Source organism: Morone saxatilis, unplaced genomic scaffold, assembly GCF_004916995.1.
Source record: "Morone saxatilis isolate NCDOM2014 unplaced genomic scaffold, NCSU_SB_2.0 Contig12, whole genome shotgun sequence".
Taxonomy (NCBI): domain Eukaryota; kingdom Metazoa; phylum Chordata; class Actinopteri; family Moronidae; genus Morone; species Morone saxatilis.
Window position 1 is genome coordinate 10,656,724 of NW_023339674.1, and position 13,339 is coordinate 10,670,062.

The 13,339-nt window shown below is 41.6% G+C and overlaps 1 protein-coding gene across 1 annotated transcript in view; it reads right to left on the reverse strand.

The window, feature by feature from the left end:
- Positions 1-13,339, reverse strand: part of nr5a2 (nuclear receptor subfamily 5, group A, member 2) — a 60,668-nt gene that overhangs the window by 4,621 nt on the left and 42,708 nt on the right. The window lies entirely within an intron of this gene.

The window sequence follows — 13,339 nt, forward strand, 5'->3', positions numbered from 1 at the left end:
CAGTGTGTAGGATTTAGTGCCATGTAGCACTGAAGATGCAGAAACTGTAAGCCAGTGTTTGGTTTGACCGTTCTAGGCTACTGTAGAAAAATGGCGGTTCAACATGGCAGACTCTGTAAAAGAGGATCCGCTTTGTAGATAAAAAGCAGCTCATTCTAAGGTAACAAAAACACAACCTCTTTACCACCCCCATACCTTTATTTTCCATAATGCTATTTCCTCATAAAACTATCAACTATTTCAAGTCATGCCATCTTCATATAGGACACTGCTATAAGGGCAGCGGTTATAAATTGCAAAATAACACCATGGTCTCTCACATTACACTTCTAGTGCCCCAATCAATAAACCTCTCAGTCACATGCTGCCAATTCACCCGGCCTTTCAAAACTTCACAACATGTGTTTCCTGCTGGGTCCAAAAACAACACATAAAACTCTCAGGTCATAAACGGTTATTGAGTCAAGTGCTGTCAGTAAACTTGGCCAATTAAACGTGAGTGGAAGACAAACTGGTCACTTCCTGAATAGGTGGGAATTAGAGGCTCGGCTCTTCCAATAGGGATCTTCACAGGCGTTTATATGAGTCTTATCAAAGCTGAAGCACCTTTTACTATAGCAGAGGTGCTTCAAAGAGCAAGTAGTTGAACCCATGTCCAGGCCAAGTCCTCTTTATTGCACCGTACTGGATTGTTATCAAGTCAACACTGTCCACTGCTACTTCATTCATTATTAATCTGCCTCACAGCTTGGCTCCAATCAGAGACAGGGGCGTTGAAAGAAGAGAACCCAATAACCTTTAACTCTGGCTAGGTTGACGGGACAAAGTGAGGACGAAGGACTGCCTACTATAAGCAACATGTAGAACTACGTGTTCATTGGGAGAATGTGGCTGTGTGTTTGTGTATGAGTGTGGTGTTAAAAAACAGGGCAGCAAGGGCAATCAAAGCAAATAAGGTTCACAGGGCAAAAGGCAATGGCCGCACGGTTAACGGTATCACTTACAGTAAGTAGGCTATTATCTGAGTTGTGGTGCACTGCCCTGATATGTAACCTGGGCTTTGTATTGGAGAAAAAGCAACCCCCTTTACCCTCCATTTTACCCTTACACCACCATAAAGTCATAAAGTACACAAACACTACAGCTACACACACACTCACCTCAGCTCCCATCAATACTCCACAGACAGCATTTCATGTGGAAGTGTGTGTGTTTTTTTTTTCCTCTACAGGAGGTTCTGCTTCCCCATTAGAGTATTTCAGTCCTCATCTATCTATGCTTGCCAGCAAACAAGTTTCCCTGCTCCCTGGAGCTCTCAGCTTCCTTGTTTTGCTCCAAGTCCCATTTGGGGAATTCCCTTTCTCCGATACGACGCCTCCATGTTAGAGGCGAGTGAAAAAACAGGAGGGGTAAAACTGGAGTTGTATGCTCTTTAACATTTAATGCGGGTTCTTTGAGACTTGATAAACCAAAGACTAACAGGATAACAAGCATCACAACTATCCTATCACAGGATACAAGATGATCATGTATAAGCTCAATAGACTTTATCTATTGTCAGTTTTATCAGCGGAATTCTGATTTCTAGTAACAATGACTTGAAATACAGAGAAGCACTGTTACGTGCTGTAAAACATGACTATTTGGGGGTTCAGATGGGGATCAAAAGACTTGAAAAGTGGTACAGTACATACGATGTGTTGGCAAAAGTGTTTATAATAGCCTTTTCAAACGCCACACTTGAAGGGCAGGGTAAAAACCTAGCAATCTTAGAGAGGAGCGAGACACAAAAATGATTTAAATATAATAGCATAATGGCGCACACTTTCAGACAGTTTCTCCAGTTATGTGGTGCTGCACTCATTTGACTGTACAAAAAGTGATAGAAATAGTTGTAAATAATAAAATTAAGAAAGAAAAGTTCCAGCCCTGGCTTTGTTTTCTCACAGGGTTCTTCGTTTTCAGAAAGTTCCATAAATTTTCGAACACGGTTTCAGATGCTGTTCGACCATCCAACAAGCACTTTTGTTGGAGCACGCTGGTGCCCTTAGGCTATAAAATGGGGTTATAGGTTAGGATTAACATTGAAACGCCACAGTCAGTTTTTTGTTATTCTTGTTTTGCTGTGATAAGAACATGTTTCAATTTATCGTGAATTGGGGTTAAATGTCATGTCTGCATATTTTGCGTACACATTATTTATATATTTATTATAGCAATAACAATCTAAAACATACCCCTTGGTGTACAGTTTTATCTGAGCCTATAACGCATCTGTCAGCCATAGCTAATTTTGAATCTTCTTTTCTTCTGTATCTAATGGAGCGAAAGGATCTCAGAAAGTATCCTTTACACTCATTAACAAAAGCCTCATTAGACAGTGAACAGTGACCCTTCATCCTGAAAAGTGACCCTTTATTTCATCGACATACAGCAACATACTGTTGCTACATGCCCTCAAGCTAACATAGAGCCCAATGTCCAGAGGCCAAATATCCTCTGCGCTAACAATGCATAATAACTGTCTCACAGTTCCTGGCTCTGGAATCAGGCCACCAATGGGGACGGGTTATTGTCAGCAAGTCAGAATAAAGCATGAAGGCTCAATTTGGCCACCGACTCATCAAACCCTCCCTTTAGCCACTCAGGGGACCAAACGCCACGCGGCTATGAAAGAGAATTAAGCAGGAACAGTCCATTTGGGAATATATTAAGTAAAATCTAAACCTTTGCCGACAACATTGCTAGTGTTGTTAAGCTAAACAGGTAGCGGCTGGTTCAGTTCTCTCGCCCAAGGATGGGTTGGTGGGCTCGGTGGGCAATGGAGAGAGGTCGAGAGATATTGAGAGGAAGGGAAAAGTGCCTTAGGTCCGATAAAATAAACAAGAGAAAAGGTGCTCCGAGCAGTAAGGAGACAAGCTTCTCTCATTGCCTATGCTGGCTGGAAGGTGCTGGGGATTTATCCTGAGGTGAAAGGGAAAACAAATTTACATCCTGTATCACTTGTTCCTGTCAGTGGCTGTGTTATTATGGACTTTGAGGGCTTTAACAGATGGGCACAGGCAGGGAGGATATCATCAGTGGGAGTAAGTATTAAAGGGATAGGTCACATTTCTTGACATAGGATAGTATGTATTACTCCACAACATGTGATGGCGATAGTTATTTGCTGTCAAAAATGTAATAACTGATTCATAAATTAAGTAATTTATCAAGCAGAAAAGACAAATATTTAATGTGTCCAGCTTCTCTCATGTTAGGTTTTATATCTGAATATCTTTTGGTTTTGGAATATTGGTTGGACAAAACTTTCTCTGGCGACTTTTGATAGGCATTTCAGAGTAAACAAATTGGAAATTAACTTAGGCTGCACATGTTGTGGTTGAGAGCTGACAGTTTGTGAGGCAGAAATAAAAAGCCAAAGAGAGGCCAAAAGTGGTATTTATTTTAGTTCAAAACAACGCTCAAAAGAAGTTTTGCTTGTTACATTTTTTTTTTTTTTTTAGTTCTGTTACTAAAATATTTTGTCAACTGGCCCCATTTGCTGTTGTTCAAGCTGCCGACTCACTGGGATACAAGTTATATTGCTGGGGTGAAAAAAATCACATTGTCTCAGCATTATGAAAATCCATTTGCCAGAGGGATACTGAGAGACTTGAATCAGCAATGAACCTAGTGCTTAGCCCTCTGTGGTCCCTCTAGTCCCCCCCACGCCTCTTATTGCCCCCTTCTTTAGTCCCCTTGGAGGCAAATCCAAATGCCTTTCAATGAGCCAAACTCGCACCCACAGGTCTCTGCTCTCTCACCTTCCTAATGCCGTGTGGATTGTACGGACAGTTAACCCCCCTCACCAAAACAGCTCCCAGTCATGTAGCTATATGCAGCTAATGATGCTAACACTTGACTGACAGGCTCAAATCTAACAGCGATCCAGACAAAAAGTCACTGTGTCTGGTGTAATCTAAGGAAATTATCTATGGAGCAGTGAAATGGAAAACAAGTAAAATTCTAATGAATTAGAAATCAATATGGCTGTACCTGTGAGGTGAGGCTCTTCTAGACTTTACCTCTCACTTTATTTATACCTGTCAGCAACAGTAGAAGCAGGCGAAGCATATCGGGTGTGTGTCGTCTCTGTCTGTATCAATGCATGCGTGTGAACCTCGTTTACATTCAGTGCACTTTTGCACCCCTTGGCTAATTACACACAGGGTTTGTTTGGTGGTGGTGGGAGGGCATGGGGAGGAGAGCAGCATGTCAACCTTTCTTGTTTATGATAAAGTGACAGAAAATCATTGGGGGGTCAAGTACCCCCCACAACCCTCCACTGCCCTGAAAACTCCTGCAGCAGTACAGAAGGTTTCTGGTGTGGGAAGCCTCCCCTTTAATGAGACCATTAAAGGGCCCGTCTCCCCATCAATAGATTTCTCTCATTCTTTCTCTGACAAATTTGAATTAATAATTCAGTGCCAAGCGCCTGGGGATGTATATTTTCAGCATGAAGGACAGTTAATCCATAGCGTCATTTCCCCCCCTCTCTCTCACTCCATCCTCTCTTCTACACTCTCTCTTTTTATATCTAGCCCACTCTCTCCCTCCTGTTTCACTTCGTTCTCATTTGATGATGGAAGCCAGCAGGTAGAGTGCAGAAAGAGCGTGCTGCATGTTTTCCACCAAAGTCTTTAAACTTCTTTGTTCTCTGTGTGACTTTCGTCCCCTGTCATGTGACAAGTGAAGTCAACTTAAGTGCAAATTGGGGTTGAATTTATTTGAAAGTATTGGATGGTGGTGGCCGTTCTCTCCTCCCCCTGAGGGCTAATGTAAGATGACATGTTTGCACACTACCTCTCCAAGCTGGTCTTGATTTAGAGAACTGTGGTTTTACTGGATGTTTCTACTGCGCCAAATGTTAGGACTTTCAAATGCACAATACAAGGAAATTAGAGGAAATGAGTACTTTTGAGGATGAACCACAAAGACGCTTGCTTAATAAAAAAGATATTGGGGAGTGTTTGTCTGTGGTTGTGGCTGTCTGTTTGTGTTCTGCACCCACTGTGGTTTGAGAGTTTTACCAATTTTATTGGAATTTAAGAGACAAATGGGCCTGTTTCAGTGTGTGCTCTTGTATTCTCCATTACACATTTGCAGCAACGGTAAAAGTACAATTCCAAAAACAACAGAACATGAGGAGAAAGAACGATACTGGACGTTTACTTCCCCGAGAATTCATGGGATGGTAACTTTACCAGTAAGAAAAGAAACCAGCTTGTGCCCAAACAGTGTAAACAACAAAAACAGCTGAAATAGCTGGGAAAATTAACACTCATGCCTTAAAAATCAATAGTGTTCTCGTGTAATCAGTGTAAAACTAGCAGCTCATGTTTAAAGTGGTTGGGTTTTTTTTTATCTCCTCCGAGACATCTTGGTATGAACAGAAGTATCCACTGATATTTTGGCATTTGATACAGAGCAAATCTTTTCTGATGTGGACTTCCTGTCTATTCTCTTTTATCATATATTTGTTTGTGGGAAGTTGTAAGGCTTTGGTTTTTGAGTTTTTGAGTCCATTTGTCAGACAAAAACCTCTCTGAGCACTGTAAGAGTGTACAGGCTCACAGTGTAATGCCAACAGTAGCTATGGATATCAGTGCCAGGTGGCACTAAAGTGCAACTTTACGCTCTAAGGCAGCTTGAAGAGGCCAAGAGCTGGCACGACAAATGTCTGGCAGTGAACTGGAATATTGCTTTACATTACACAACATTGTTTTCTGATGATATACTGCATGTAGGAGTACTGTAGGTCTGTGTGTGTGAAGAGAATGTTGATTTATTAATGCCCTCTTGTGTTTCAACATGTGTTGGATCCCTGATCCTCGTTTCTAACATTTGCTAGCAGCTCTAAAGGTTTCCATTGCACTACCATGTTGCTGTCTTTTACTTTCTTTTAATGCAATACAATAATAGCTATGCTCAACCTGTGTGCATGTGTGTGTGTAAGACAGTGGACTGGACTCACAGGGCTTTGTTGCTTAAAATATCCTTCAGGACAAGATTGAAGAGACAAGAAAGGAGCTGTGATGGTTTGGGTGTGGGGGTCACAGAGTGGGTGGGGGCTCAATGTAGAGTGAGAGAGAGAGAGAGAGAGAGAGAGAGAGAGAAAGGGTGGGAGAACAAGAGACAGCGAGCCAGAGCACCTGTTGGATCATCTGTGCTTTAAAACATTTAATCACTGTCTCTGGTTACGCACAGCATGCACACACACACCACCTTAAAGCTCTGCTGTTCTCTGCCTTGCCAGAAGTATCTTGTAACCACATTGTCCAAAGGCATGCACGCACACACACACACACACACAGAAGCTCAAAGAGCAAAGGGAAGCGAGTGTATAATCTTATAGGAGCCACCTGACTACCATATAGCTTACCACCACCATAGTTTAAACACATGCCTCTGCACTGTACACATTCACACAGGAACACAATGGCCGACAATCCACATGCCAGGCAGTGCTGTGATGCCAGTGATCTCCATTTGTGATATCAGAGCGGTAGGTGAATGCAGAGGATTATTTTTACTTCTACTCTATTCGTCAGCGTTTTTTCATGTGGTGGCTCACACGCTCGCAAGGGTAAAGTCAGGGCAGAAATCAGCGACAAATCAAAAGTTTAATTCTTAAAACAAGAACACTTTTTGAAACTACGAGGTGACCGATTTAAATTGCACAATTAGTATCCTAAATGCATTAAGTCATTTCAAATAGGTTAGTGTGCTATCCCTTTTATCTGGATCAACCATTACACCGCTGAGTGCATTCCACACCTTTGTCTTTTAAATTTCACGTATAGCAATGATTGCCCAGTGAGTACCACTAATGACACATCATGAGCTACAGTGGCCATAAACGTCTTATCGTAAAGATTTGTCTTTGCTGCGGAAATGACAGTGAGTCGCAAAGACTAACACTATAGCTCCTACTGAGACACTGATGGAGGAGTGTAGGGCTGCAATTCACATTTACAACTTTACAAATGATTGACAAGGCGGGTGTGTAAAGCTGGGGTCCATCTGATTGCATTTGTATGTATTTTTCAACAGGTGACCTGTGACACACTTAAAAACTGAGGGGCCTCACTACCACCCTCCTATTGTGTGTGTTTACATGCAAGGCTACCTGTGTGTTACGCTACTATGTATATTTATTTAATTTATATATACTGTATAATATAGATAGTAATTGTGAGTGTGCATGTATGCATGTATGTGTTTTGTGTGTGTGTCAGTGAGAGCAAGAAAATAAAGAAATAAAAAGCTGCCAAGAAAGATTGATCACTGCTTGAGAGAGCTCCGTAGGGAGGGTTGTGTAACTCTTTGCTGCTCTTTGTATGTAATGTTTAAGTAAGGTCGCGGCAGGCGGTTTGATCAATACATTGCATGACTGTGGCATGTAACACTGCAAACCACATTGACAGACACAGACACACAGCCCTGTTGTAAATCTAAAGCTTGCTCTTTCGATTGCTAGAATCAGCTCAGATTTGTTTGCAGTTTGTCTTTCTCGAGATGCGCTTGAGATCATGCTTTTTGAATAAAGATTATCGCAGTGTTTAAAATTGCCATCATCAAACTTAATAGTAGTTAGCTGGCTCAGTGTGATAACAGTAAGGGTATGTGATATAGAATAAAAGTAAATAAGTCATCTTAACAAATAATTAAGCTGCATGAAATCACAGCCAGGGAATAGATGATTTCCAGTCAACAAAAGTCAAGAGTGGGATTTTCTGCAGCACTCCAATGTATGCACAATTTGTTCTCTGAGTCTGTTTTCCTCGTCTAATGTGAGCCTGTTCTCCGCAGGGCCCTGGATAGCCCAAGCCTGTCCTCCCTACCCCAAACAGACTTCCCTCAGCCTTTAATTGGAGAGGGGTAGCAACCTAGCTAGCACAGCACTGGGACCTGCGCTGCGGCCACTGAGAATGCATTAGCATTAGCATTGCAGCGAACCGACCTGTACATAATGATAACCTCAAGCTCTGGCCACTGGGAGCAGCCCCTGTTCACACACACACAAATGTACACACTCCCTGCCCCCGTCTTCCCCTGTACACGCAGTCACGTAAACAAGTAAGTGTAATGCAGCCCCACCGGTGGGTTGCTCCACGATCGGGGGAGGTGGGGTAAAAAAATAAATAAAAAAATCAGTTGCCGCCGTTCGGCTGAAAAGTGTGTGTAATGAACTTCAGTTCCATTGATCGGGACTGAGAGTACAGGACCGGGGGCTGTTTGTCCCAGAAGGGCTGCCGTACCGCTGCTCAGTAGCCCCTCATAAATGTTTGAGAGGCCTGAGCCGCTCTAGATCCACGCTACCTGGGTTACAACACACACACACACACACACACACACACACACACACACATCCAGGTTGATTCTGGTGATGGATGGATGGCTGGTTGGTGAAGGTGGTTGAAGGGATCGATCGTTATTTTTAGCTTGATGACATTTAGGTGGTGTACTGTATGTGTATTTTTTATATGTGGAGATTTTTTAGATAAAAGCTTCCCTGCCTGTCTTACATTCACACTATTAAGCCTCTGTCCAAGCATAGAGACTGATATTTGCAAGTATATGCTAACTTGTTTGGAGAGCTATACATTCTTATGCTGTACTTCTAAGCTCCTAGGCCCTCAACTGGCCCCTGAAAGCCCCTATATGCTGTACACATGATAGATATTACTGCAGATATCACTTAGAAAACACCTGACGTGCCGGGTGGAGCATCCGTGCCTCCTTTTGACTGCTAAGTACCAGCTGGCGGGAGGTCCTCTGCGTTATGCAGTCGGTAATAAAAGTTGAACATTGATTTTCTGTAGCAGCTTGTAACTGTTAATGTTGAGACATCAATAGCCAAAGCAAAGCGCTGGTGCCTTAATAGGAGACCGAGAATGTGGAGGGCGCAGGCAGAGGCTGACTCTAAATCACAGAATCTATCCCTGCCGATCGATAGGACAGTAACTGCAAGTGTCCCTCTGCTTTCCTAATGTTTTATAATAAACTGACAGCCTGTAATAAGGCCAAAGGAGAGTGAGAATGAGAGGGAAGGAGGAGGGGAGAGATGGAGGGCAACAGTTTCTCCGTAGCTTGCCCGTCTTAAATCACCCCACATGGGAGTGCAGGAAAGGAGCAGAGGAGGAGGTAGGAGGGAGGAAAAGGTTTTTTCTTTGGTTAAAAAACTTTCACAGGAGCATTTGTCTGGTTGTACTCACTGCTACGGTAGTTAGAGAGTGTATTGATGGAGGAGAGCAGAAGTTTAGGGGATATGTCCTGTATTTCTTTGGTGGGGCAGTGAGTTAAAGTGTGTATTAAATCCTACTGCCACCGTGCAGATGTCACCATATTCAAGTAGGAGTGCAGGGCTGGGCTGCACGTGTTTTGACTGTTACTGGGGGTGCATAGTGTTGAAAATCATAAAGAGACTACTAATCTTAACACTACTGGTAGATGGTGGGGGGAATTTGCGACTGCATTCCCACTCTGTTGCAGGAGCGCTCTGTTGTGATAAAGTTGCATTCATTGGATTTACTAGGCACCGATAGTACATGTTCAAACATAACATTATATAAGTTATTGTAATAAAACCATTTTCAAAAATGTATATTTTATTACTACATTTGTAAGCCAGGTGTCTTTGGTTCCATCTTGATACACTTGAGCCGTGAGAAAAAACTATAAAAAATAAATGTAAGTCTTTATCCCAACTGTTTGCAGGGATACACTATGGTTTCACATTTACGCTCTCTATGGAGTACAGAAAATCAATAGGTAATGTGGGTAAGCTAAAATGCCTAAAACTTGTCTCTGCTTCCATTTTTTGTTAGAATGAGACTATTCACCTACAGTATACTTGGCATGATTTTGTTTCATTTGATAAAACATATATTTAGTTTTATATGTGAGACATGTTTAATTGCGTGACCGTCCTTATGACTTAGTCCTGTACTATGCTCTCTGTCTACTGGCTCCCCCACGAACAACAATGATGTGGCCTTTTGTCTTATCACTCATTTATCACTAAGTGTTTTATTGTGGTCTGTCAATTTACAAATCCCAATTTAAACAAATAATGTTGTTTTACTCTCTGATAACTGGCCTTGTTTGGAACCAGATAAAGAACAGGGTCAACATTATCACTATGTATATCCTTGTAAGAATGTGATTAGACCTAAAAGGAGAAGAAAAGAAGGCAAGCCTGCCGTAAATTGGAGAGATACTTTGGTGATGATCTGGAAAATGTCAAGATCCATTAGGAAACTGTAACATATCTCAGGCAAGAGTTGGGCCAAAGGGGGTTTCAGGTCAAGGGTGAGAGTCAGCGATCCTCAATGTCCCTGCCACCAACACAACTCACCGCAACTGCTGCTTAATGACAACAGCCTGCAGCATTGCCAGGTAATAGTGCCGGGCTGGAGACCTGGAGCTTTTATTGCTTGATAAAGTCTGAAAGCCTTTTAGGCAGCCTCATTACAAGGAATTCCCTACAAAGTGGCGGCCGGCGTCAGGAGGCGACTGCACGCCATGTTAGATTTCTTAGGCGAAAATTGACAGAAAATAGGCAGAAGTATTAGGTTCATTGCTTTAGGGCACACTCCCACCTACTCCTGATAAGATGAAAGAAAAGTCGGGACACTCAAACATGATTAGCTGGTTTTGGCTTTTCTGTCGGGGACAAAGTTTGAGCAAATTTTTTTGTCTGTTTCCTGGGTCACAATGATGCCTGACGGAAGCTGATGGGGGTAAAAAGATTTGTTTGAAAGATGAGAGCCCAATACTTCTCAATCAGCATGTGTTTGCCGAGCACTTCACCAAGTTTCAAAAGAGAGTGATGAAAAAGCACTAGATGCAGTCGCTCTGTGCATGGATTGCACTTTATGAACCTTATACATACATTTATAGTCTTAGCCCCACTGCAATCACCACTACTGTATTTTCCATTACTGCTGTCATTGCACCAATCCAGTCACTGAGTCAGTAATTTAGGGACACACAGACATCAGTCAAGCATAGACGCTGACACACACACACATACACACACATACACACACACCAGCAAGCATGGTCTGTGCCACATTTCACACACATGCATCATACAGTATCTTTGTCTTTTCTCATGGGCTTCTAGTGTGGCAAAAATTATAATTGTAATTATGCATATGAGCTAAAACATTTCACATGTGAAATGTCTGCAAACCGCATGCATCTACTCAAGTCTACTGTCTACACACATATCTTATCTTATATTATTATTGTTATTTTTTTACATCTAATAATTATAATAATAAAAAAGGTTCCCCAAATGCAGCATACGTGCACTTTCCTCATGTTACATGTGTTATTTATAGGAACCTAATTTACTGTATATCCCCAGATTGAATGTGAGGCCCCACAATGTGAACAGATTGTAGTCCCCACTCAGTACACAGTTCTTTCAGTTCGTATTTTCTGTGTTGCTGTTAAGCAACAAGCCTGAATTCTGGGAAATACATGCTTTACTGGCTGATCCTGATGTTTCCTTATCCCTCTTAAGAGCAGGAAATGACAGGCACATTTCATGTTGAGTCAAGGCTTCCCGTATGCCAGAGCCTAACGGCAGCTTCACACACTAACCGTACATGTATTAATCAGGTCAAAGGTCATAACTTCATTCGTTTGATTTATATACAGCCCAGTGAAAAGCTTGGATCAACAATGAGCACATTTATTTATTTCCCTATTATGTTGTTTTTAATTAAGTAGGCGTTGTTCCGGTCATATGATCCATTATTTGGCCCTCGAATCAGTCTCAATGGTTATAAATATTGAACCGTCGCTGCCTCTCAATGTTAATCAATCCCGACCGAATTCTAAATGATTTGGTTCATTTCAGGAAATGAATATTTTCCAGGCTTTATGGGGGTAGAGAGGGGTGTGTGTGCATGAATTAGCCAGCTCCCTTGCTTGCTGGCCAGGGATCAGGGCATTGATTCTGAGCAGCCTCGGCTGTTGCTTAATTAGGACATACCTGTCTGGGAATTATGTGTTTTTTTTTCTCTCATTGTGCGGACAGACAAATATGATAGAGATTTAGAGAGACAAAGAGAGAATACTTGTCTTTTTTCATCAAGGTTAATCACGTTTGCTGTGTTTGTGTTGTTGTCAGCAGATTGGTGTCTGACCCCACCGTGCACAAAACAGAAAAATTCTGCATTCAGTGTGTGGCACGCTAAACATGCTAATGAGACACATCCCAGCATAAGAGTCCTGGTGGTTTGGGGGGGTTGATGAGGTGTAGGAAGGGAAAGGTAAATGAAGAGTGCGTTAAAGCAATGAAGAAAGACGAGGAAAAAAACTATCTTCAGTCATTTTGGAAATGTTTTTGTGACACAATTTTACAAATTCCTATTTGAATATTTTCAGGGAATAGACGTCTATAAGATATTATGAACACCTTAATACGGTTATAATTCAAAGTCATGGCACTTGTTACAGAAAAATAATTTATTTAGAGACTGGTAAAATTATCTCAGCCATACATTAGGCTTGTTTTCAGTTTCAAGTACCAATAGAGACTCAACACAAGATTAAATGACTGTAGTTAAGATATTTTAAAGAAGGTAAGGGGTGGAGGAAAATTTGAGGGAGGGAGAAAAAGAGATAAATGGCGGTTGAGATGTGGGTGAAGATGAACGAGGAGCGACGGAGGTAGATGTGAGGATGGAGTTGTGATAGATCGAGGCATATAAAGATGGATGTGAAAAAAAGAGAGAGAAATGGCAGAGCAATGAGAGGAGAGACAATGCAGAGGGGCGGGATGGATGGTGAGGGATGGAGGGTGGGAGGGATGGATAGGTGGGTGTCTCTAAATTCCAACCTCAGAGCCTGACTAATCACTTGACAGACAGCTAATGTGGTGCTGAGGCAGCTCTTGAATCACTGGCTGTCTTGGTTTCTTATGAATGAACAACACTACTGATTTCTGATCACTGACCTGGAATAAAGAAGAGCCAACATTACAGATCATTTTATCATGTTTTGAATTATATTAATTAGCTTTATATTTTAAAAATATTTTTTTGCTTCAGTTTATCTTGAGATATTTGCCTTTTAAATGGCATATCATTTGAATTTAACTGACCAATTTTCAGGTAGGAAAATATTGATAATTTTATATAAGAAAAAAAGAAATTGTGTCTGTTTTGGTCAAAAATTTATTAATTGAGAAAATAATCAGTAATCTGTGATGAAAATAATCATCGGTGGTAGCCTTACCAGATTACCTGATATGTTACAGTTCAAATAAATAGCTAAA